Source organism: Canis lupus, chromosome 12 (assembly GCF_003254725.2).
Source record: "Canis lupus dingo isolate Sandy chromosome 12, ASM325472v2, whole genome shotgun sequence".
NCBI classification, from domain to species: domain Eukaryota; kingdom Metazoa; phylum Chordata; class Mammalia; order Carnivora; family Canidae; genus Canis; species Canis lupus.
Window position 1 is genome coordinate 68,364,115 of NC_064254.1, and position 25,838 is coordinate 68,389,952.

At 47.2% G+C, this 25,838-nt stretch overlaps 1 protein-coding gene across 1 annotated transcript in view; it reads left to right on the plus strand.

Annotated features, from left to right (window-relative positions):
• The window catches only part of LOC112658473 (uncharacterized), a 444,780-nt gene that overhangs the window by 117,589 nt on the left and 301,353 nt on the right, over positions 1 to 25,838 (plus strand). The gene's annotated exons all lie outside the window — the stretch shown is intronic.

Genomic DNA, 25,838 nt, shown 5'->3' on the forward strand with positions numbered 1-25,838 from the left:
CTCTTTCCTGCTCCTTGTTCAACTTGCAGAAGTGAAGGTCAAAGGGGATGCTGGAGACGGGATGACCGGGGCAGCCAAGTGTGATGGGAGCTGTGGCCGCCAGGGCTCCGGAGTCACAAGGATGTGGCCGGGCCCTCCAGCCAGGTGCCTGGGCAGGGACTGCGTGCTTCTGGGGCTGGCCCTGCCTGCCCGTGGGAGAGGCCCAAGGGTCAGCCCGGGCAGCTGGCCGGCTCTCCACCCTCCTGCAGGGGACAGACCCTACAGCACCCCCTTCCAGACTGCCGGCTTCTGCTCGGGTAGGTCCCGTGCAATGGGCTGCTCTTCATTCTGTGAGCAGAGGAAACACGGCTGGTTTTTAAAATAACATAACAGGCTGTGTGTGTGTATATATATATATAAATATTAATGTTACATATATACATATATATTCTTACAACGGCATATTATGCAGCTGTGAAAAATCATAAGTACGTATGCATGTGTTTCTACATTCTAACTCGGAAAAGTGGCTCTGGGATATTATTTATTGAGAAACGTGATCTCATTTTTGCCAATATATATGCCACATACACATGTCCATGTACTTACATACGTAGATTGGTGTTTGTTTTCTGCTGCTGAGGACCTGACACAGTGCCCAGAAGATAGTAGGCAATCATTCTGTATCTGTCGAATGAATAAATCATAAATGTCTGGAAATATGCATGCAAACTGTTAAGCGGTTGTCACCTCTAGGGACTGAGATTGAGGGGAATGCGTGAGAATGGAGGACTTTTATACTATTTACACCTATGGGCTATTTGATTCTTTTTTTCTGCAAGCATATTTCTTAAAAAATAATATTTATTACTTTGGCCTTGAACTTCATGCCTCAAAATTATTATGATGATAATCTTTTTTAGCTTAGGGAAAAATAGTATACTCTGTTGCAGCAGCTGGCACCAGGATACTTGGAGAACAGAGAAGAAAAGAATGTCAAGGGGAGGAAACAAGGAGAGCCAAGGAAAGAGGCGGGGTGAAAATCATTTTCGTTTCTCTTAGATCCCTTCAATGCACTGGGAAAAGCCCGGAAGATGCTTTTGTCAAGTGTTAACCTTTGGAATACGACCCGTCAGGAAGGATAGGGAGAATTTTTTTTTTCCCTATTTCTCCTACCGTTTCCCCAGATGAGAGGCCTGAGGGGCCCTGTGGGAAGATAACCAAGAGCTGACCTGGGTGCTCTTAATTGCTGTTAGCTGGGCCTTCCGGGCCTTCCTCGTTTATCCTGAACAGAAAGGCCTGCACTTGGAAGAATGGGTTAATGCTTCCTCCCTCGGGCCTCTGCTGCGGCCCTCACTGAAAAGCAGCCTAACGCTGTAAACTGTTCAGAGAGAGTGTTTGAACAGGAGAAAGTCCCATCTGGGGGCATCTGGGTGGCTCCGTGGTGGAGCGTCTGGCTTTGGTTCAGGGGATGATCCCAGGGTTCTGGATTCGAGTCCTACATGGGGCTTGCCCGCCCCCACCCCCAGGGATTCTGCTTCTCCCTCTGCCTGTGTCTCTGCTTCTCCCTCTGACTCATGAATAGATGAATAAAATCTTAAAAAATGAAAAGGAAAAAGAAAGTCCTGCCTGCATGTGCCGGAGCCAGTTATAGTGAAATGTGGGTGCCGGAGAAGTGTCAGGGAGTCTGGGAAAGGGGCACCTGTGTCCCCCAGGAGTCCCCACTGGTGTTTTCAGACTAACACCCACACCCTTTAGCTGCCGTCACAGGAGAGGGACGCTTCACTGAGGACCTACCTGCACTCCCTGTCAGCACATTTAATCCTCCGGCGGTCCTGAGAAAGGCATTTACTGTCATTCCCACTTTGCCTTTGAGGACTCCAAGGCTCAGAGACGTGGAGTAACTTCTCCGTGTTTCCACTGCTAGTCTATGGAAGAGGATTCCAGAACCGTCTTACTTCAGGGTGGATGTTCCTTCTTGTCCCTTCTTGCCCGTGTTGTGAGCATCCTTCCTACAGGCTCGGGTGAGCACAGGTGACTTGCTTCCTTTGCACAACTCTTGACAACGCTCAAGAAGGGAAAAATGTAAAAAAAAAAAAAAAAAAAAAAAAAGGAAAAAGGTGTAGATAAGAGGGTGGCGCTGAGACTGCCAGTTGATGGCACCGCGTGTGTGTGTGTGTGTGTGTGTGTGTACACGGTGCTGGCTGCTGGGTACTTAGTAGGTAGGGTGGCCAAGGTGTGGGGCGGTCCTCTTCCCCCAGTTAAATGTCTAGGAGGGGAGGATTTGTGTTTGCCAGCTTCTAGAGTTGCTCAGGATTCTTGCAAAAGGCATAATTAGATGCAAGTCAGCTCTCCCCACCTCCATAAACAAGACAAAATACAGCCATTTGGACCTGGTGTTCAGAAACTCTCTGTATTAATCCCTGAAAAGAAAGGAAAACGGAAAAGACTCATTCCTTGGACGAGCCTTGATTTTCCATTTTTAGATGGTACCATTTCAAATGCTGAAAGGGTAGAGTGAAAGTGTGGCACACTGCGAGGACGCTCCCGGAGGATGGCCCTTGTTCAGAGGGTGTCTGGTGCTCACGCGCTGCTGGCTAACAACTGTGCAGCATGGCTCTTTGGACGATGGCAGGATGATGGGAAACACCCAGGCTCCCAGGGCCTAGTCCTGCTACTCTGGGTATTCCAGTGCCCAAACCTTTAGCGGCAGCTTGCCTTATTCCAGACATACACTAGGGCGTGCAAACTGAAAGATTCTCAACTTGTTCTTCTATTTTTTTTTAAGATTTTATTTATTTATTCATGAGAGACACAGAGAGAGAGAGAAAGAGAGGCAGAGACACAGGCAGAGGGAGAAGCAGGCTCTATGCGGGGAGCCCGACGTGGGACTCGATCCTGGGACCCCAGGATCACACCCTGAGCTGAAGGTAGATGCTCAACCACTGAACCACCCAGGGGTCCCCTCAACATGTTCCTGTGTGCCTTTCAGAAGCAAAAACTGTGTAAGTTGCATTTAATAATTAGGATGGTTACCGCAAGGAGGAGGAGGAGGAGGAGGAGAAGGAGAGAGATTGAGTGTTGGCAAGGATGTGGAGAAGAGGGAACCCTCGTGCACGGTCTGTGGGAATGTTAAGTGGGGCAGCCACGGTGGAAAACAATATGATGGCTCCTCAGAAAAGTAAAAACACAGTCGCCACATGATCTAGCCAGTCCACTTCTGGGTGTACACCCCAAAAGAATTGAAAACAGGATCTCAAAGAGATGTTTGTATATCCATGTCCCTAGCAGGATCATTCACAATGACCAGGAGGTAGAAACAACATAACCGTCCATCAGTGGATGAGTCGATAAGCAAAGTGTGATAAATCCATATAATGGAATACTATTCAGCCTTAAAAAAGGAAGGAAACTCTGACACGTGCTGCGACATGGCTAACCCTGGAAGATTGTATGGTGAGTGACGTACACCAGTCCTAAGAGGACAAATGCTCTGTAATTCCATTTGCACAAGCTACCAAGGGGACGGGAATTAGGATGGTGGTCGCCAGGGGCTGAGCAGGCGGGGAGCGGGGAGTCACCGTTTCACGCACAGACTCGCGGTGTTGCAAGATGGAAAGAGTCTTAGAGATGGATGGTGGGGACGGTCGCACAGAGGCCTGGGTGCACTGAATGCCACCCGACTGCTCCCTGGAGAATGGTTAAGATGGGAAGTGGTGTCTTCCGTGTATTTCACCTCAGTAAAATACAAAATGAAATAAATAAAAGTCCCCAAAGCAGTTGTGCACACAACGGGTTTTATTAACCTCGTTTAACGGGCCCGGAAATGAAGGTGCAGAGCAGGTAAGCGGCTGCCACGGCCCAGGGCCCCTTGAAGGAGGCCGCGCTGCTGCCCCATGAGCCGCCCGTGACCCGCAGGCCCAGGCCGCGGAATGTGCTGGAGCCCAGGGGCTCAGCTGCTCTCCTGCCCTTTGCTTTCTCTAGACCACCCTTCTTCCAACGCTGCTTCTCCTAGTATCTTATTCTCTCCGCTGCCTTCCCCACATCAAAAGGTGCCCGCAGGAAGAAAGCCCCCGAGCCGCCTTCACACCTGAGTCGCGGGTGGGAATTCAGACCAGCGTCCGCCTCGCCGACGGGGGCTCGCATTCTAAGCCTCGTCCCCCTCTCCCAATGAAAGCCTTTGCTCCGTGTTAAAGGGGGGTGTCTCGGGGGCCTGGGGGCGAGCGGGGAGGACGTGCGGGGCGGCGGCGGCCGGGCCACCCTGACCCAGAGGAACGCAATACGGGGTGCAAACGTTAGGCACCCGGGGGGGCGGGCAGTCCTGCTTCAGGGCCACACGGATCTCCCAGGCCCCCAAGGGTGCGGACGCTGCTTGGTGACAGTCCCCGCCTTCCAGCGACTCGGCGGCCAGGCCCTGCTCAGGGCAGCATCTCCGGGACAGCTCTCCAGGCCTGGCCGCTCCTCGCCGCCGCCCGCAGTCTAAAGCAGCCGCCGCAGCACCTGGAGGGCCCGGCCCGGGGTCTGAGCCATCATTCCTTTGGGGTCAGGAATGCACTCGCGCACGTCCTGTAGACTCGACGGCAAATCCTGTGGATGCAAGAGACTGTCTTCCGGGCGCTCACACCCCGACCCTGGGAATTCCCAGTGTCCACCTCCAGCAAACGGGTTAGGAGCCTCGGCTCCGAGTCCGGCCTCCTCGGATTCGGGTCCCTGCTCCGCTGCCGGCCAGTTGTGCGACCTTCGGGAAGTTTCTTAACTTCTTTGTACCTTGGTTTCTTCATCTCTGGGATGGGACTAGTGGGGCATCTCTTTCGCAGGAATCAGGGCTCCAAATAGAGAAGTTCTGGCTGCTGTCTTTGCATGAAGAACACACTGGGGTTGTTTTTGCTCCAGGGCGTGGAAGGCGCCTCGGTAAGGGCGGACCAAGGGTGGATTTCTAGCCCGACGTGCCTGCCCAGCTGGGCACACATGACACAAGCGGACCCTGCAGCCCGGGGGGTTCTCACGAGGACGAGGTGGAATCATCTGTGCGGCGGTGTCTGGCATCGCGCTCAGGAGATAGTCGCTGCTGTCATCATCATAAACGTGAACCACCGAATAAACGCGTGACTCAGTCAGTTACGGGTCAACCCCCTAAGGGGCAAGACTACAACATAGGAGAGAAAACAAAAGTCACGTGCAGCAGGCCGACTACCTTGACAGTAACCATTAAACAAGGGAGCATGAGTGTCAGAGAACGTACTACGGATCACAGCCTCCAACCACACGTGAGGACCGAGGTGGAGAAAAACCGAAGGTCTCACCGCGTACCTGGTGAGGGCTTTTGTCTGCCCTGCTCTGCACCCTGTTCCGGGCACAGACTAACCACTTGACCTCTAGGCCCCTGAAAGCCGAGTTGTCTTGTCTCTGAGAGAGCTTAGAGCTTGCTGCCTTGGTGACACACCTTCCTGGCAGAGAGAGAGAGAGAGAGAGAGAGAGAGAGAGAGAGAATATGGATTCTTTTCATTTAAAAGCTCATCCCTTTCAGCCTTGCCTACTTGGCAGGACGCATTAGAGAAGTAAGAGTGAACAGCGGCAGTGATGCTATCCACAAGAAAGATGTTCTTAGATTTACATCTTAAGAACCATAAGGTCAGGAAATTGTGTGTGTGTGTGTGTGTGTGTGTGTGTGTGACAGAGAGACAGATTTCATTAGTAGATTAAGCCAAAACACAAAAGAAACCAAAACCCTGCAAGCCCTTTATTCCTATGATCTAGTCGGTCCTCACGAGCTCCCGTCCCACTCCAGAGTCGGGAAAGCCTCATGCTTCCAGTCCGAGTAATTCAGACTCAGTTCACTCTCTTCTTGGCAATTATTCAGTCTCTTGGCATTTCTTCCTCTTTCCCTTCAAGATAGGGTCTGGAGGTCGAGGAGAGCCCGCGTGTCTTCCTGGTAGTGGAGCAGGGCCTCAGGCCCCCCGTTGGGCTTTCCTGTTCTCTGTGCAAATAGTCTGTCTCGCTGAGCCCCTTGCTTTCATCTGAAGATGATGAAGATGCATGACAAGCAAGTCCCCCCTGAATGCTCCCTTTGGCTTTCCTGGAAGGGTAGGCTGACCTGTTCCTCCCCTTCTGGAGGACGATTTCTCAAGGAAATAGACCTGATTTCAGCTCAACCCAATTTGGGCTGTTGATGTTTGCAGCAGCGCCGGAGAGTGAACCTCAATCTCTTCTTCTGCCGCAGTAAGAGAACCTTCATTTGGGCAAATGGCTGCTCAGCATGAAGACTATGCTGCCCAGCCTTCCTGGCAGATCCGTGTGGCCGTGGGGACTAAGTTCTGACCCGTAAGGTATGAAGGCGTCATGCCCTTCAAGGGAAGAGGCATGCTTTCCTCTTTTTTCTCCTTATCATTGGCTAGGCCATGGATTTAGCTGTGGGTGTAAGCTTTGGGGGACCATGTGGTTGACAGTAACATCCCACGAATGGTAGAGCAGCAAGATGGAAGTAGTCTGGGTCCCTGGTGGCGCCAGAACCTTATATTCCAGGTATGAAATAGTGTAGGACTCATATCTGACTTTGATTTGCCTTTTCTCAACCCCTCATCCCCTCCAACAGCCTCAGGTAGGAGAACGACTTTTCTTGAGTGTTGTGGGCATTTCCATGATTAATAGTCTCAAGAGGATCCCTGGGTGGCTCAGCCGTTTAGCGCCTGCGTTTGGCCCAGGGCGTGACCCCGGGGTCCTGGGATCGAGTCCCACATCAGGCTCCCTGCATGGAGCCTGCTTCTCTCTCTGCCTGTGCCTCTGCCTCTCTCTCTCTCTCGGAATAAATAAATAAAATCTTTAAAAAAGAAAAGAAAAGAAAATCTTTAAAAAAAAATAAGTAAAAGAACTATTACCTGACATTTGGGTGAGTGGGCGGAAGGCTGGTGAGAATAACACCTGGGAAGGAGGTGATGTTTGTCTTCAATCCACCCCCCCCTTTTTTTTTAAGACAGCACCTAAGCCCCAAACTAGTGGGTGAAAGCTGCGCCTAGGGACCGGGGAGGTCTGGTGGCGGGCGGAGGGTTGCCACACCGTCGCGGAGCTCGGCAAACAGCTGCAGAGTCCAACGGGGCCCGACGGCTGCAGGCCCATCCCGCTCTCACCCCTTCCCATGCTCCTCCTAACGCCAGCTGCTCCCGGGGGGCCTCACGAGTGGACACCCTGGCCGGGTTTAAACTCCGTACCACCCCCTTGGAGAAGAGGCCTGCCCGGGATCAGGCGAGTCTACGGCCTCGGAGGAGGGGAGAGGCTGGGGGCGGCCCCACCCCGGTGGCCCCAAGCCCGTGCTGGCTGCGCAGGTGCCCGAGAGCCAAGTCGTGCCTCCCGGACTGCGCCCTGCGCGCTCGTCCTCACAGCCTGACATCAGCCGCGGCGTGGTGGGAGCACACGCACAAGGACTGGCACCTCCAACTTTCAAACTTTGTAAGTCAGGTTTTGTTTGTGGTTTTTGTTTTGTTTTTTGTTTTTTTGTTTTTTGTTTTTCTCTGGAAAGCCTGTGTATCAGTACACCACTGGCCTTTGGACACGTCACCCCAGCACAGGGGACGCAGCCGGCGCCGAAGCCTCTACAGCAGTGGTTCTCAGGTTTTGCTACAAATGAGAATCACCAGAGAGCTCTGGTACTGGGCTGCCAAAACTTTAAAAAGTTTCCTAGGGGGATCCCTGGGGGGCTCAGCACCTGCCTTCGGCTCAGGGTGTGATCCTGGGGTCCTGGGATCGGGCCCCACATCGGGCTCCCTACATGGAGCCTGCTCTCCCTCTGCCTGTGTCTCTGCTTCTCTCTCTGTGTCTCTCATGAATAAATAAATAAAATTTTAAAAAAGAAAAAAATGCATTAAAAAAGCCAGTTTCCTAGGTAATTGCTACGTTACGGCCGAAGTTGCAGACCGGGACTCCAAGGCACCTCTGGTCAAAATCGAGTGGGCGTGTAAGTTGCCTGGCGCTGTTTTAAGCGACAGAATCTGGTTCAGTCCGCGCTGAGGCCGGGGCCCCTGACTCCTGACAAGCTCCCGGGAGCTACTGATGCTGCTCCCGTGTGGACCACAGTTTGAGCAGCAGGATCGGAAGCACCGGGTCCCAGGGCGGGACTGCGATGCTGAGGACACCGGCTTGGCCTGCCATGGAGAACTTCTCTCTGCAGTGACCTTTCTCCATAAGCCGTGACCTTAGCCATTTTTTGGAGCCTATTCTGACCCCTTTCAACATATTGTGGGTAATGGGGTCACAGTCTCCCTTGGTGCCTGGGGGAAATCCCCAAATTCCTGCCATTTCCTTATGTGGGTCACTTCAGCTCTCCTTCCAGACTCTGCTTGGGGTGGGGGGGGGGGGGGGAGGGTGGCTCACCTTTTAGAACCAACAAGAGTTTTCCTGAATGAACCAAGCCACTTTCTTTCTGCTCCCCCTGCCCCCCCCCCCCCATGCCTCTAGATATTTAGACACACACGCAGTGATGTATTGTCTGTCTCAGTTGTCTTCCTTTTCCGTTACGTGGGCAAAGACCGAGACCCAGCGCAGGTCCTGATGTGGGTGTGCGTGACCCACACTGAGCGGAGGATGCGGGGTGAGGACGTGCAGGGGGGCCAGGCGAGGAAGCCCAGAGGTTAATCCCTGGGGCACACAGGCTGTTAGCCCCGGGCCCTTGGCGATGCAGGACTTGTCTCAGAACTGAAACAATAGTGAAAGTCTCTCATAGTTTGTTCTGTGAAAGTTGAACCCAAGCGGCGCCTGGGGGTGCTCAGCCGGTTAAGCGGCTGCCTTCGGCTCAGGTCATGATCCCAGGGTCCTGGGATCGAGTCCCGCATCGGGCTCCCTGCTTCTCCCTCCCCCTCTGCCTGCCGCTCTCCCTGCTTGGGCGCTCTCTCTGTCAAATAAATAAATAAAATCTTAAAAAAAATTTAACTCAAGATTAATAAAACCACACCTGATTCTTCCTACAGAGTGTGGGTTCAATCACTGCCAACAAATCTTTTGTTGCCTCAAGTTTTTATTCAAGAAACCTCCCCTGCGCTGGCTCTCTGGACAGGGGGGCCCTATGTGCCTCCGAGCCAACGTTCTGATACCCACGCCGACGGTCCTTTACGCCGTCCTGTCACGGGGCAGGGAGGGCTCTATCTGAGCGAGCTCGCATTTCAAGGCCAGTCCCGACACCGGCACCCACTTGTTTGGGGCTGTTCCTCGTAGAGATGGGAAGTGAGACCTCATCTAGGCTGCCCAGGCTCCCCGGCTCCCTGAAACCCACAGAGTTCTGTTTAACGGGCTGCGCATTTTGATTAAACTTGCCACAGAGAGGGTGAGCCTCGGTTTCCGGCCTGCATGGAACATTCCCTGAGCAGGACTTCTCTTGCTCTGACACCGGGGCTTTACCTAGGGTGGCTCTGGTTTTCCTGCTCAGAGGCACAGCCTCAGTTTAGCCTGGAAAGCCCCAAGTCTTCCACGGTCTGCAACTGCCTATCCCTTCAATATCCACTCCGGGTCGTTACACCCCCGCCTCATCCCCGGTGGGGTTTCTGGAGCCCCGCAGCCACCTGGCACTCTGATTTCCTGCTCGCACTGAGTGGGGGGACAGTTCGACGTCCCCAATCTGGAGCCCCCGGCTCACTCCCCCGTCCCTCCCATTCTCCTTATTTGCTCAAAGGGCCACTATCCCAGACTTTAGCTGAAGGTTGGGGGACCATGCAGGGGGATGACAGCCCGGGGCGCACCAAGTCAGCAATCTAAAACCGACTCTGAGGCGTGCTAGCTTCATTGGCCATCTTTCACCTCAGGATCCCCGGTCTTGGCGTGGCTCCCTCTCTCCAGAGACCTCTTCTCTCCCTCCTTTCCCGGCCCTACACGCTTGTCTCAGCACCACCCGGGGAAGACAACAGTTTTGCGACTTTATCAAGGCTGTACCATCTGCCTCTTTTTCTTGGCAGTGACTTTCTCCTTCTGGACCATTGTAAAGGGTCTCCCCTTTTGAGCCAAACACATCCCATTAGGGTCATTCCATAAACAGCCATCTCCCACTGGGATCGATACTATCCCCTAAATGCTGAAAGTAACCATCATTTTATCTTCTTTGTAATGATGGGTTTTTTTTCTTTCTGTTATTTCAGAAATTCCAGGAATATTATACACAACTTAGGAAACAGTTTGGTGATTCCTCAGAAAGAAACATGCTACCTGAAAGAATTGAAATCAGGGACTTGAACAGTTGCCTGTATACACATGTCCACAGCAACACCACTCATAGTAGTCAAAGAGTGGAAACAATCCAATCGTCCATCAAGAGATGAACGATAGGGGCGCCTGGGTGGCTCAGTTGGTGAAGCATCGGACTCTTGATCTCAGCTTAGCTCTTGATCTCAGGGTTGTGAATTCAAGCCCCACATCGGGCTCCACATTGGACATGGGGCCTACTTAAAAAAAAAAAAAAAAAGCAAAAAAACAAAACAAAACAAAAAAAACCCAAAAAGCAAAACAGACAAATGGATGAACAAAATGTAGTGTATCCATAACATGGAATGTTGTTCAGCCCTAAAAAGGAATGAGGTACTGATACATGTTACAACATGGATGAACCTTGAAGACATTAACCTACGTGAAACGTGAAACGAGGCAGACATACGAGAACAGATATCATTTGATTTCATTTATATGAGCTACCTGAAAAGTAGTCATATTCCTAGAGACAGAAGCTAGAAGAAAAGTTACCACAAAAGGGAAGAAAGAGGAGCTGTTGTTCACCGGGGTGCAGAGTTTCTGTTTGGGATGATGAGCAGATTCTGGAAGTCGACAGCGGCGGTGGCTGCCCAATGCCGTTTGCAGGCTTGGACGTGGTTGAAATGGTACATTTTATGTTTATGTATATTTTGCCACAGTAACAAAAAAAATCAAATTAGGAGTCTCTGCTCTTTGATCTTCCACACCCTCAGGCAAGACTCTTCTCCATACACATCCCTGGAGAGCCCTGGAGGGGACAGGTGAGGTCCGCGGCCGGGGCGGGATCGTGGCTTCCACGCGCAGCCCGTGAAGCCGGAGGGGGCGGCGCGTCCGGCTCTGCTTCTCACCGGGACTCCGCATCCACGCCTGGCGCACAGGTAGGCCTTCCCTCTCAAGATCCCAAATGTTGTGCTGTTTTCAGCTTTCACCTGTCTTTTGATTGGGCTGAAGCCAGCTCCCTCCCTGGGATTAATATTCACAACAAGCAGCGAGCGATTAATGTAACCAGTTGAAATTTATTGTGCACTCGCCTTAACTCAAAGGCAGCTTCTGCTGGGTGTTTATTTTTCACCAGTGAGGCAGGGCACATGACAGCCCCTAAGCATCTGTTTTTAAGGCACACCACTGTACGGCATCCCTGCCGCCCCCCTTCTTCTTGCCCGACCCCCGGAAACCTACAGAGCTCTGACTTCCACGCCGGGTCCCAGAGAAGCTAATTCTCACCGCCGGCCTAGGGGGGAGTTGGGAGCCTTGGGGCCGTTGAAGGTTTGGAGTTCGTGCCTGCTGCATCGAGCGGGTGACTCGCTTCGTTTCGGGGGGCTTCAGTCAATAAATTGTGAGTCTGACTTACAAGCACATCCCAGCGCACCCCCAGCCGGAGTCCGAGCTTGTGTCTCAGAGCGGGAACCCTCCCTGCGGGGCCCGTCCCCACTCAGGGCTGCACCTGTGCCTTGGGCATCCCGCGGCCCTCTCCGCCCGCCTCCCCCGCTTTGCCTCAGCCGCTGGCCTTCCCCGCAAAGGGACTGCGGAGGACTCTAACTGCTGGTGCCTAACAAGGCAGAACAAAGGCCCGCGTGCTCGCGCTCGCAGAGTTCCATTTGGAGTGCACGACAATTTCAGAGCACAAATGGAAAAAGGGGGAAAAAAAAAGCGTTTGGAATCTATAGCTGGCTTTTATCAAACCAGAACTTGTAGCTCTCGGCTGACAATCAGCCAGCAGCTCGAGCCCACGAGGGACGGTCGTTGCTCCCGGCGCCTGGCTGGCGATTAGCTGCCAGCAGCCTTCTGACCCCCTTTCCGGGGAAGTAACAGCTGGCGGCTGACAAAGGCGCTGGCGGAGTGGGCAACTTTTGCGTCTCTGGGAACGAATATAAGATTGGCAGGAAGTAAGGCCTTTCAAAAATGACGATTACAGGCATTTTCACTCGCTTTTCTTTAGTATGCGTTTGGGTTCTGGCTCTGATTGCTGAAATGCATTATGTGCTAAGGAGCTTCGATGCTTTTTTTTTTTCTTTTTTTTTTTTTTTTTTTGCCAAGAAGATGTCTTAGCTTTTCCCACATTCACCAAGGCTCACCCAGGTAAAGGTGCATCCCCTGAAGGTGCATCCCCTGAGTGTCATCTACTCCGCTCTCTGCAAAGCAGTTTGTTGATAAACAAAGATGCTAGAGCCGCGGCCGCGAGCCTGCAGGAGCCTAGGTGCGCAGTTGCTGCCCAGCGGAGACGGGCTTCGGTTTATTTGGTCCTTAGAGGCAGGGCCTCCCCGGGTGTGCAGCAGCCAGGGCGGGGTGAGGTTGGGACGAAGCAAAGTAGAGACGGGTTAACTGGCAGTGACGGAGGAGAGAGATCAGTTTAGTTTAATTTTTCTCCTCTATGCTCTGCCCAGGTCTCCAGTTGTCCGTCGGGAGGGGCAGACACGGCAGGTACCGCAGGTGGAGCCGGCAGAGGGGCGCGCCCACGGGTTAGCATCCCCGGGGGAGTGAGGACCCCGTGCTTCAGCCACCCTGGCTCCAGCTGCTTTGCCACCGTGTCGCCCTCCCCGGGGCCCAGCACTCTGGACCTGTAGCCAATACATTGTCCGTGACGTTGCTGTTTTTCTTCGGGTAGTAGTACAGCCCGTGAGTGTAACGGTGGGTCTGTACCAAAAGCTTTCATTAAAATGTAGATCTTCAGGCTAATGTTGGTCCAAAGAGCGCCAGACGGATGAGGACAAAAGGCCTGGGTTCTGAACCCATGTGGGCAACAGGATAGAGAAATATCCAGAAGGTCATAAGGACTAGACTAGAGGGAGGGAGTATGTCTGCCTCGCAGGCTTAAATGGCACACATGTGTATGCATTTTGACTTCGTAAGCAGAGAATTTTCAAAACAATGGATCCTGCTTTTTATAGTCTTGCCTAAGGAAAAAAAATAGTCAATGTTGAGAGAAAGGCTTATTTTTCAAGATGCGCACGTGGGTTTTCTAATATGCTCCCTTTCAAGGGCCCATTAAAATGATAATGAAGGAATGTGAAAAAGGTGTAAGTAACCCCACAACATGAAGAGAACTGAAAAAAGAAAAAAAGAAGGAAAACTGAGAAGCAGGAATCTGTGGACAGTGGGAGAAAGAAGGTAAGAAGAAAGGACAGTTGGTTTGCTAAAGAAGTCCTGTCTATTATTTTATTTTATTTTATTTTATTTTATTTTAAATTTTTTTTATTTATTTATGATAGTCACAGAGAGAGAGAGAGAGAGGCAGAGACACAGGCAGAAGGAGAAGCAGGCTCCATGCACCAGGAGCCTGATGTGGGATTCGATCCCGGGTCTCCAGGATCACGCCCTGGGCCAAAGGCAGGCGCCAAACCGCTGCGCCACCCAGGGATCCCAAGAAGTCCTGTCTATTATTTTAAATTGTGTAGATCTATTACTCTGGTAAAAAAAAATAAAATAAAATAAAAAAAATATATATGGTTAGAAGGGATCTTTGTTGTCTTGTTCCTACCCGGTTTTTTTTTTAATTGAAGTATAATTGATATACAATATCTTGTTAGTTTCAGGTATAGATCTTAGTGATTTGATATTTTTATACATGAAACGATCCCCATGGTAAGTCTAGTCACCCTCTGCCAGCACACAAAGTCATTACAATATTATCGACTAGCTTCCCTAAGCTGTACATTACACCCCCATGACTTATTTGTTTTATGACTGGAAGTTTGTGCCTCGTAATCCCCTTCACCTATTTTGTCCTCCCCAACCCGTCCCCTTCTGGTAACCAATAATTCATTTCTTGTATCTATGAGTCTGTTTATATTTTGTTTGTTTGTTTGTTTTAGATTTTACATAGAAGTGAAATCGTGTGGCTTTTGTCTTTCTCTTTCTGACCTTATCTCACTGACCCTAATACCTGCTAGTTCCATTTAGGTTGTTACAAATGGCAAAATTTTAATTCTTTTTTATGACCAAGTAATATTCCATCGTGCGTGTGGGTATACACACGTATACATACATACCAAATCTTCTTTATCCAGTCATCTGTCAGTGGACACTTATGTCACTTCCATGTCTTGGCTGTTGTAAATAATGCAATGAACATGGGTGCATGGATCTTTTCAAGGTGTGTTCTTGTTTTCTTCAGGTAAATACCCAGAAGTGCAATCGCTGGATCACATGGTAGTTATATTTTTTAAGTCTTTGAGAACCCTCCATCCTGTTTTCCATAGTGCCTGCACCAGTTTATGTTCCCACCACCATGTGCAAGGGCTCCAATTTCTCCATCCTCACCAACACTTGTTACTTTTTGCCTTTTTGATAACAGCCAGTCTGAAAGCTGTGAGGTGGCATCTCCTTCTGATGGATTTGCATTTCCCTGATGAGTAGTGGTGTGGAGCATCTTTTTCACGTTCCTGCTGGCCACCTGTATGTCTTTTTATTTAAGTCCTCTATTTTTAAATTGGGTTGTTTGTTTTATTGATATTAAATTGTGTAAGTTCTTTATATAGTTTGGATATTAACCCCTTGTTGTCTGTATGGTTTGCAGATCTATTCTTCCATTCTGTAGGTTGCCTTTTCATTTTGTTGGTGGTTTCCTTTGCTGTGCAAAAGCTTTTCTGTTTGATGTAATTTCATTTGTTTATTTTAGCTTTCGTTGCCCTTTCCTGAGGATATTGGTCCAAAAAACAAAATATATTGCTAAAAATGGTGTTAAAGGGCTTTCTGCCTGGGTTTCTTCTAGGTGTTGTATGGTTTCAAGTCTTACGTTCAAGTCTTTAATCCATTTTGCATTTATTTTTGTATATGGTATAAGAGGGTGCTCCAGTTTTATTCTATTGCATGTCCTTGTCCAGATTTCCCAACACTCTTTATTGAAGACTGTCTTTCCCCATTATGTATTCTTGTCCCCTTTGTCATAGATTAATTGATGGTATATGCATGGATTATTTTCTGGACTTTCTATTTTCTTCTGTTGATTTATGTGTCTGTTTTCATGCCAGTTTGATATGTTTTGATTACTACAGATTTGTAGTATAGTTTGAAATCGGGGAGTGTAATACCTTAGCTTCATTATTCTTAAGATTTCCTTGGCTATTTGGGGTTTTTTGTGGTTCCATACAAACTTTAGGATTTTTTTTGTTCTAGTTTTGTGGTAAATGCCGTTAGTATTTTTTTTTAAAAGAATGTATCTTATTTTGATTAATTAATTAATTTTAAATAAGCTCTATGCCCAATATAGGGCATAGAATGTTAGTTTTTCCAATCTGTGAGACAGCATTTCTTTCCATTTATTCATGTTGTCTTCAATTTCTTTCATTAATCTTATAGTTTTCATTGTACAGGTCTTTCATCTCCTTGGTTAAATAGATTCTCCTTGGTTAAATAAAATAGGTATTTTATTCTTTTTTGATGCAATTGTAAATGGGATTTTAAAAAATTTCTGATAGCTTGTTATTAGTATATAGAAATGCAACCAATTTCTGTGTGTTAATGTTGTGTCCTGTGACTTTACTGAATTCATTTAGTAGTAGTACTAGTAGTTTTTTGGTGGAATTTTTAGGCTTTTCTATATTTAGTATCATGTCATCTGCAAATAGTGACAGTTTTCTTCTTCCTTTCCAATTTGGATGCCTTTTATTTCTTTTTCTTGCCTAATTGCTGTGGCTAGGACTTGCAAAATTATGTTGAATAAAAATAGCCAGCATGGGCATCCTTGTCTTGTTCTTGATCTTAGAGAAAAAGCTTTTAGCTTTTCAGTACTGAGTTGGATATTAGCGGTGGATTTGTCACATATGGCCTTTATTATGTTGAGGTAGTTTCCTTCTATACCCACTTTGTTGAGAGCTTTTATCATAAATAGATATTAAATTTTGTCAAATGCAGATATTGAATTTTGTCAAATGCTGTTTCTGCATCTATTGAGATAGTTATATGACTTTTTATCTTTCATTTTGTGTGGTGTATCACATTGATTGTTGTTTTTTTTTTAAAGACTTTATTTATTTATTCATGAAAAACACAGAGAGAGAGGCAGAGACATAGGCAGAGGGAGAAGCAGGCTCCATGCAGGGAGCTTGATGTGGGACTTGATCCTGGGACTCCAGGATCATGCTCTGGGCCAAAGGTAGGCACCAAACCGCTGAGCCATCCAGGCGCCCCACGTTGATTGATTTGTTAATGTTGAATCATTCTTGTATCCCTAGAATAAATCCCACTTGATTGTGGTGCATGATCCTTTTAATTAATGTATTGTTGAATTTGGTTTGCTAATATATTATGGAGAAATTTTGCATTTATGTTCATCAGGGACAATGGCCTATAATTTTCTTTTTTGTGTGATGTCTTTTCCGATTTTGATAACAAGGTAATGCTGCCCGTGTAAAATGAGTTTGGAAGCATTTTTTCTCTTTAATATTTTGGGAATAATTTGAGAAGGACAGATTCTAACTCTTCTTTAAATGTTTGGTAGACTTAATCTATGAAGATGTCTAGTTTTGGAATTTTGATTTTTTGGGGGAATTTTTAAATTACTGATTCAATTTCATCACTTCTAATTGGTCAATTCTGATTTTCTGTTGCTTTTTTAATCAGTCTTGGAAAGTTGTGTCTTTCTAGGGATTTATCCTTTTTTTCTAGATTTTTAAATTTATTGGTATGTAGCTATTCATAGCAGTCGCTTATGATCCTTTGTAGTTCTGTGGTATCAGCTGTAACTTCTTCATTTCTGATTTTATTTATTTGGGCACTTTTGTTATTGATGAGTTTAGCTAGAGGTTTATCAATTCAATTTTGTTTATCTTTTCAAAGAACCAGCATTTAGTTTTAGTCATCTTTTGTCTTTTTTTAAAGCTCTGTTTATTTATTTCTGTTTTGATCTTTATTGTTTCCTTCCTTCTAACTTTGGGCTTTGTTTGTTCTTCTTTTTTTTAAGTTTCTTTAGTTATGAAGTCTTTTGTTACAATCTTTGTTTTAAAGTCTGTTTGTCTAACCCTGCCCTTCTTTTCATTTCCATTTGGATGGAACATCTTTTTCCAGCCCTTCACTTTTAGTTTATGTGTGTCTTCAGATTTTTTTTTTTTGAGATTTTATTTATTTATTTGAGAAAGAGAGAGAGAGAGAGAGAGAAGGAGAGCACGTGCATAAGCAGGAGGAGGGGTAGAGGGAGAGGGAGAAGCAGGCTCCCTGCTGACTAGGAAGCAGGACATGCAGCTCCATCCATCCCAGGATCCCTGGGATCATGAACTGAGCCGAAGGCCAACACTTAACTGAGCCATCTAGGTGCCCCGTGTGTCTTCAGATTTGAAGTGAGTCTCTTGTAGGCATCATACAGATGGGTCTTTTTTTTTTTTTTTTTTAAGATTTTATTTATTTATTCATGAGAGACACAGACAGAGGCAGAGACACAGGCAGAAAGAAAAGCAGTCTCCCTGAGGGGATCACACTGTGGGCCAAAGGCAGGTCCTCAATGGCTGAGCCACCCAGGCGTCCACACAGAGAAGGGGTCTTACTGTTTGTTTGTTTGTTTTTAATCCATTCAGCCACCCTGTGTCTTTTGAATGGGGCATTTAATCCATTTACATTCAAAATAATTATTGATAGATAGGTACTGATTGCCATTTTGCTAATTGTTTTCTGGTTGTTTTGTAGTTCTCTGTTCCTTCAGATTTTAATCAAGACCACACTTACACCATCTGAGAGACACAAGGTGCCACCCTATTTTAAATAATCCTTAGAGAAAGGCAACACTAACCTCTCCTTAATGGAGCCACTTCATTGTCTGACAATCTTCATGGTTTTGATTCATATTTTCCTTGCAGCCTGAAGGTGCTAATGTCCTGTCTGAAAGAGCTGATGTACACTCAGGGAGTAGACGGGCTCTGTTCAATGAAGTTAAATATCCAGAGCTGTTCTCTTTATGTTTTATATAGCAACATATTTTTTTTTCTTTCTTTATTTATTTATGATAGTCACACAGAGAGAGAGAGAGAGAGAGGCAGAGACACAGGCAGAGGGAGAAGCAGGCTCCATGCACCGGGAGCCCGACGTGGGACTCGATCCTGGGTCTCCAGGATCGCGCCCTGGGCCAAAGGCAGGAGCCAAACCGCTGCGCCACCCAGGGATCCCCAGCAACACATTTTTGTATGTGATTAAGCAACAAAACAACAAAGGGAAGAACGTACTAAGCTTATCAAACTACAATAGGTGCTGCTTCACCAGAAAAACTAGTTTTCATTCTATTTCTGGTGCTGTTAGGCTGACCTTGGGAAACCAAAGATGTTTTGCACTGAAACTAAGATGAACACTTAACAGCTCTAGTGTCAGCCCACGGCAAAACTGTCAAATAGGCAAAGTTTGTCATTAAGATTTTTCCATCATCCCTTTGCTGGGTCTTTCTTCTGTCCCCTCTCTTAGCTCCAGGGCACCACTGCTCTCTAGGTGCCAGGAAACCCAAGCAAACTATTTTACACTAAAGTGTCATTGACCTTTTGTGAATCCTACCCTGAGGACATTTGCATTTTACATCAATCCGGATCCAATAAGGAGAGAGAATCTACGCAGTAATTGGGACAGGGAAAGTGTAATACAAAGAATTACTAACTGTAACAGGGGGTTAAAGTAACAAAGAGTAAGAAGTAAAGAGAACTCTTTAAAAAAACGTAAGAATGGAGGATGAGAAACAACTGCCCTCAGGGCTGAGATGGAGTGCTCCAGCAAGAGGCCTCTTGAGTCAAGATTCACACCTTATTGATGAGGTCACGGCTGTGGCTCACAGGATGGCAGAGGAGACTCTGGGAGGCTGTACTGGTAGAACTTGCTGGAAGTCTGCTTTCTAGGGTGTTAGGAAAGATGATCATAGGGAGCTCTCTCACTGGAGGTGCTCTGCTGCAAAACCACATGAGGGTGGGGAAGTGTCAGGGAAGCTGCTGGCTACTGGGGGCTGAGAGGGCCACTGGGCCTTAGAGAAGCCAAGCACTGGAGACGCTACCAGGGGTCCTGGGGCCTGGTCAAGTGCAGGAGTCTGCCAAGCAAGCCCAAGGAAACTAGGACAGAGAACCCCTTCCTCCTGCAGTATCTCTCCAGTATCCTTGCTGACAAAGCCTAACCTGCAGGTGCCACCTGCAAAGGAAAAATACTTAAAGGGTGCACGTCTGTTTTTGAATAGCAGACGATGAAGGATGAATTTGGAGTTCAGAAGCAATAAATGATAACTGGCACACATTTTAGAAGAGAAAGAAAAGATCAGGGTCAGTTGAGCCCATTGGGCTTCTCTAGTGTTACATAAGGTAGGCCAGGGAAGGTATGTTGGAGTAGGAGAGCCTTCTGACAGTCCGGAAATTACTCTGGGTAGTTGACAGAATCCACATTAAGGGGGATCATTAAACGTTGCTTCTGGGTGGACAGGGGATGCTGGCTCAAGCTCAAGCTCTTAGTTTGCCTCCGTTCTTAGATGTTGCTGGAACTGGCTACATTCCCACTAATTTCACTTCTTCTGGCAAGCACATGCAGAGACAACATTCCTCAGACTCCCGGCTTCTAGGTGAAGCCTGCAACGAGTCCTGATGAATAAATAGAATGTGAGAAGAAGTAATAAATGCTACTTCTAGATCCGGCCCCTAAAATGTCCCATTAGAATATCCGTTCACTGTCCCTTCACTGGTGACCAGCTGAAGGCAGGAGATTAAGTAGCAGGCTCCAGAGAAGCTCGAAGGTATGTATGGTGGTCTCCTAACAGAGAGAGAGCCTGGTCATGGCTCCCAGGTGAGATCCTCAGGAGAGCGGTTCAACTCACATTAAACTAGAATGTGACTATATCGCGTTAAGTCTCTGAGACTTTGGGGATTTTTGTCAGTGCAGGTCGTATTAATTTCCCTGGCTGGACCACCAGGTAAATTAAGACCCCTACCCCCAGGACAGCCTGTCTTAAACTGAAATAGCAGAGACATAATACCCATTATTCCTTTTTTTTTTTTTTTTTTTTTTTGAGCTTGTCACAGTGAAGAAGCTAGAGAATACAGGATCGATATTCTCTTTGGTTCCATTTCTCCCCAGACACTTTTCCATGACCCACTCTCGAAGGCAAGCGTGGCAAGTAGATTTCCCTAACGAACAGGACAAAGACTCGCTGAGGATGGACAGCAGGGCACATTCTCTTCCCACTTCTGGGAGTCAGCTGTGGATACAAACAGGTGTGACAAGGAGGCCCACGGCTGGCCTCGGTGAACGGAGAACTTGTCCTGGTGCAAGAGGGGACCACTCTCCTGCCACGGCTCAGCCTCCGCTGCATCAGGGAACGGCACTCCTGTCCACGCCGTGCGGCCCCGGAAGAGGCCCGGGGTCTGAGCTCCATTGTCCCTGTTATTCACCGAAGGGCAGAGGCAGATTGGTGCTCCCACAAATGCTGAGAAAATGTATTGTCTTCCGTAGTTAAATATACGTGTATGATTACGTAGATGGTATGTGAGTATACATTTTTCCTCTTCATTTTTTCCCCTTTCAGTATGTCTAGCCTCTTTTGGGGTGTGTGTCGGTCCGAAAGGAAAGATCTCGCACGTGGGTTCTCTGCCATCCACAAAAACAAGCGGGATCTACTTCTGAGGCCTCCCCTGTTTTCCAGCTGTCAGGCTTTACAGCCAAACGGGAGACCCCTCTGCCACTTGGGTCTCGGAGAGGCTCCCCCCAGACCTCTGTGCCTCACTCAGAGGGAGTCGCTTAGACTGGGCGGGGGCGTCTTTCTGTGAGGTTCTGTTAGCACAGATCTCCTGAAGGGCCGCCTCCCGCGGTCCCGCACCTCGGGAGCAAATCAGTGTCAGCAGCAGCAAGGTACTGCCGTGTAAGGTGCACGCCCGATGGACGGAAATATGGGCCTGGGGAGAGCGGGGTTCCTGTGGCGACAGGCAGCAAGGCCGGGCCCTTCAGCAGCGCTCACCCCATTAGCAGATCGCAGGTTGTGTCCGCGGGAGGCCTCAGGAGCCAACGGAACACAAACCCACGTGTGCAGGCCGCAGGCAGCCGCTCTCGCAGCATCCATCGCCATCCCGCTACAGCAGCCTCCAAGGGGAGGAGGTCTGGGGGCACAGGAGATCTGTGACACCGAAGGCAGCACCCTGGGACCCAGAGAGGAGGCAGCCACGCAGAGACGACGGCAGGGGAGTCCAGCAGCAGGCAGGGAGCCCTCCATTCAGGCTTCCCCCTCTTAGCAGCCGCCTGACCTTGGCCGAGTCACTCAGCCACCCCGGTTCCAGTTCTCTCAACGATGACATCGGGATGGTAGCCTTATTACACGTAATTAAAAGGGAACCTGGTATCTCAGGGGTTAATTTGGAGTCGGAGGAGTCAGTCTGAGCGGGTGCAGGGAGAGAAAGGGAAATGCCGGCCCGCCCCACCTGCCTGCTTGAGGCCACATTGTACTTCATGAACACACAAACTTTTTTTTTGGCAGACACATGCAAATCAATGCAGAATTAATACTTCTTTGATTGTCCTCTCTCTCTTTCTCTCTCTCTCTCTCTGTCTCTCTCTTTTTTTCCCAGGCAGGTGCTGGAAAGACCCTGGTGGGGAGTCAAGGGACCTGTTTTCCATCTCAGCCCTGTTGCAAGAGGCATGGGCCATATATATATACCAAAGCTTCCTGCCTCTCATTTATCTCTAGATGCCTCCAGCAGCTGACTGGGGCCTTGAGGTTAATCTGGTCCATATTTATAATATCGACAATAGTGGTAACAACTGTTACCCTCAATATTGAAAGCTTCCTATATCCCTGTTCTTTTTTTTTTTTTTTAAGATTTCCTTATAAGTAATCTGTGCAGCCAATGTGGGACTCGAACTCACAACCCTGAGATCAAGAGTCACATGCTCTACTGACTGAGCCAGCCAGGTGCCCCCTGTGTCACCGTTCTTAGAGTTTTATGTGAAATGGCTCAGAACTACCTTCTGATAGGAAGCGGTTACTACTTTTACAGCTAGTATGCAGATGGGGAAACTAAGGCAGAATGGGTAGATGATGTATTTTGTGTACATTACCTCCTCAAATTGATATATATGGAGTAGGTGTTATCTCTGTTATAGATGACAAGCTGACGCTTAGAAGGTCAACCTGCCCCCTCCAAAGAGAGAGAAGACTTAAAATTAGGTCCTTCTAACATCTCTTTTAATACGAGCAGTCTCTCTCAATTATTTTATTTTCCATTGAGGAACAATTTCCATTCAGTAACGAGCACTAGTATAAAGCGCACAGCTCAGTGGACTTTGACTTACGTATAGACTAATATGAGCACCAACCTGAACCTGATTCAGAGCATTTCCTTCATTCCAGAAGGTTCCCATGCCCTCTCCCAGTTAATATCCCTCCACCCCAAGAAAACCACATGGCGGACTTCTATTACCGTGGATGAGTTCTGTGTATTTTTGAACCTCGTATAAATGGAATCCTAGGCAACATACTCTTTATGTCTGGCTTCTTTCACTCAATATTATAATTTTGAGATCTTATCCACATTACAGCTTATCTCAATACTGTCTTTTTCATTGCTGTGTAGTATGTTCCACTGTATGAATTTAAAAATTTTTTTATTTAACTTCAATTTGACAACATATGGTATAACACCCAGTGCTCATCTCATCATGTGCCCTCCTGAATTCTGCTGTATAAATTTATCCACAACTCACTGATCCCTCCTTGTGTTGATGACCCTTTGGATTGTTTCCAGTTTGGGGCTATGATGAGTAAAGTTGCTTGAATATTCATGTACAGGTCTTTTTGTATGTGGATGTACTGAGGTCTCTTGGATAGATACCCAAGAGTGAGATTGCTTGGATGTAGGGTAGTGGGCACATGTTTAACCTTACTGCTGGTTTTCCAAAGTGGGGGAACCAATTTAGACCCTTATGGGCAGTGAATGACCTTCTAGTTGTTCCTCACCCAGCATTGGTACTGTCAGTCCTTCTGTTGTTGGCTCTTCGGTGCTATTCCACTGTGATTTTATTATTTATTTATATATATTTTAAAAAGATCTTATTTATTTATTCATGAGAGACAGAGAGCAAGAGGCAGAGACACAGGCAGAGGGAGAAGCAGGCTCCATGCGGGGAGCCCGATGTGGGACTCGATCCCAGGTCTTCATGATCACGCCCTGGGCCAAAGGGAGGCACTAAATCACTGAGCCACCCAGGGATCCCCTTCCACTGTGATTTTAATCTGCATTTCCTTGATGAGTAATGCTGTTGAATACCTTTTCCTATGCTTATTGGCCATCTAGATGTCCTCTTTTATGAAGGGCCTGTTCAAGTTTCGTGACCCATTTTAAAATGAATGGTCTTTTCTTATAGATTGGTAGTTCTTAATATATTCTGGGTATGAGTACTTTGTAAAAAATAGATGTTGGGGACCCCTGAGTGGCTCAGGTCGTGATCTCGGGGCGGTGAGATCGAGCCTTGAGTCGAGTCAGGGCTCCCGGCTCACTGAAGAGTCTGAGAGTCTCTCCCTCTACCCATCCCCCTCCCCTACGGGAGCCATGCCTATGCGAGCAGTGCTCTCTTTCTAAAATAAAATAAATAAATCTTTAAAAAATAGATGTGGTAAATATCTGCTCCAAGCCTGGGACTTGGACTGGACTCCAAGCATATTCATTTACTTAATGTTGTTTCTGATGAACATAAGTTCTTATGTTTAATAAGATCCACGTTTATCATGTTTTACTTTAATAGTTGACATCTTTAATTATTATTATTTTAATAATTGAAATCTTTTATTAATTATTATTATTATTTAATAGTTGAAATGTTTTAAGGAAGTCTCTCCTTACTCCAGGGTCATGAAGATATTCTATTCTGTTTTCCTCTAAAGGACTACAATTTTGGGATGCCTGGGTGGCTCAGCAGGTGAGCGTCTGCCTTCGGCTCAGGGCGTGACCCCTGGGGTCCCAAGATCGAGTTCCCACATCAGGCTCCCCACAGGGAGCCTGCTTCTCCTTCTGCCTGTGTCTCTGCCTCCATCTCTGTGTCTCTCATGAATAAATAAATAAAATCGTAAGAATAAAGGACTATTATTTTACCTTTCATATGTATCATATCTTCCATATGATCCAGCTTCAAGTTAATTTTTATGTATGGTGTAAGTGTGAATTGTTCATTTTTTCCCATACAGATATGCAAATGATTTGGCACCATTATTCTGGAAAGACCATTCCTTTCCTATTAGATTGCACTGGTGCCTTTGTTGCAAATCAAATGCCAGTATACATGTAGGGGTTTATTTCTGGAGTCTCTATTCTGTTCCATTGGTCTATTTTTTTATCCGTGGCCCAATACCAATACCAATACTCTGTCTTATAGTTAGTTTTATAGTAAGTCTTCACATTGGTAGTGTAAGTTCTCCAACTTTGTTATGCTTGTCAGAATGGTTACAGTCGTTCTAAGTCCTTTGCATTTCTTATAAATTCTCAAATTTTGTCAATTTCCATAGTTGTTTTGCTGAGATTTTGATTGAGTGGCCTTGACTTGATGGATCAATGTAGAGAAAACTGATAATATTATTAAAATTTTTAATCTATGAAGATAGAATATCTCTTCTCAATGATTTAGTTTGAGTAAGAATAATTTGAGTAAAACAGTGTTTCCAAGTGGCTAAGGATAAAGTACCAATATGACCTAGTAATTCCACTCCTAGATATATACCCAAGAGAACTGAAAACATATGTGTCGGGGCACCTGGGTGGCTCAGTTGGTTAGGCATCTGACTGTGGCTTGGGTCATGATCTAGGGGTCTTGGGGTCAAGCCCCAACTTGAGTCCTGCCTGGAGCCCCAAGTCAGCTCTGTGCTCAGCTGGGAGTCTGCTTGTCCCTCCCTGGTTGCCTCTACTCCCACTCATGCCCTTTCTGTCTCTCTCTCAAATAAATAAGTAAATAAAATCTTAAAAAAATGGGTACAGAGAAATTTGTACCTGAATGTTCAAAGCAGTATTAGTCACAATAGGCAAAAAGTAGAAACAATTCAAATGTCTATCAGCTGATGAATGGATAGGGAAATGTGGTCTATTCATACAATGGGATATTATTTGGCAATTTAAAAAATAAGTACCGTTAGTGGCTCAGTTAAAAGAGCATGTGACTCTTGATTTCAGGGTCATGAGTTTGAGCCCTAAGTTGGGCATGGAGATAAACTTTTATTTTTATTTTAACTAAATGAACTTGTTTAAAAAGTACTAGTGAATGCTACAACATGGATGAACCTAGAAAACATTACGCCAAGTGAAAGAAGTCGGTCACAAACGACCATATATTGTATGATTCCACTTAAATACAATGTCCAGAATAGGCTAATCTATAGAGACAGAAAACAGATTAGTGGCTACCTAGGGGCACTTGGGTGGCTGAGTTGGTTAGGCGTCTGCCTTTGGCTCAGGTCATGGTCCCAGGGTCCTGGGATGGAGCCCGAGTCGGGCTCCCTGCTCAGGGGGGAAGCTGCTCCTCCCTCTCCTGCTCCCCCTGCTTGTGTGCTCTTTCTCTCTCTCTGTCAGATAAAAAAAAAAAAAATAAAGTAAAATAAAATAAAAACAATGAAGAAAAAGATCAGTGGCTGCCTAGGAGTACGGGAACGAGAAGGGATTGGGGGAGTGCTGGCTAGGGAGTGTGGTTTCTTTTTGGGTAATGAAAATGTTCTAGAATTGATT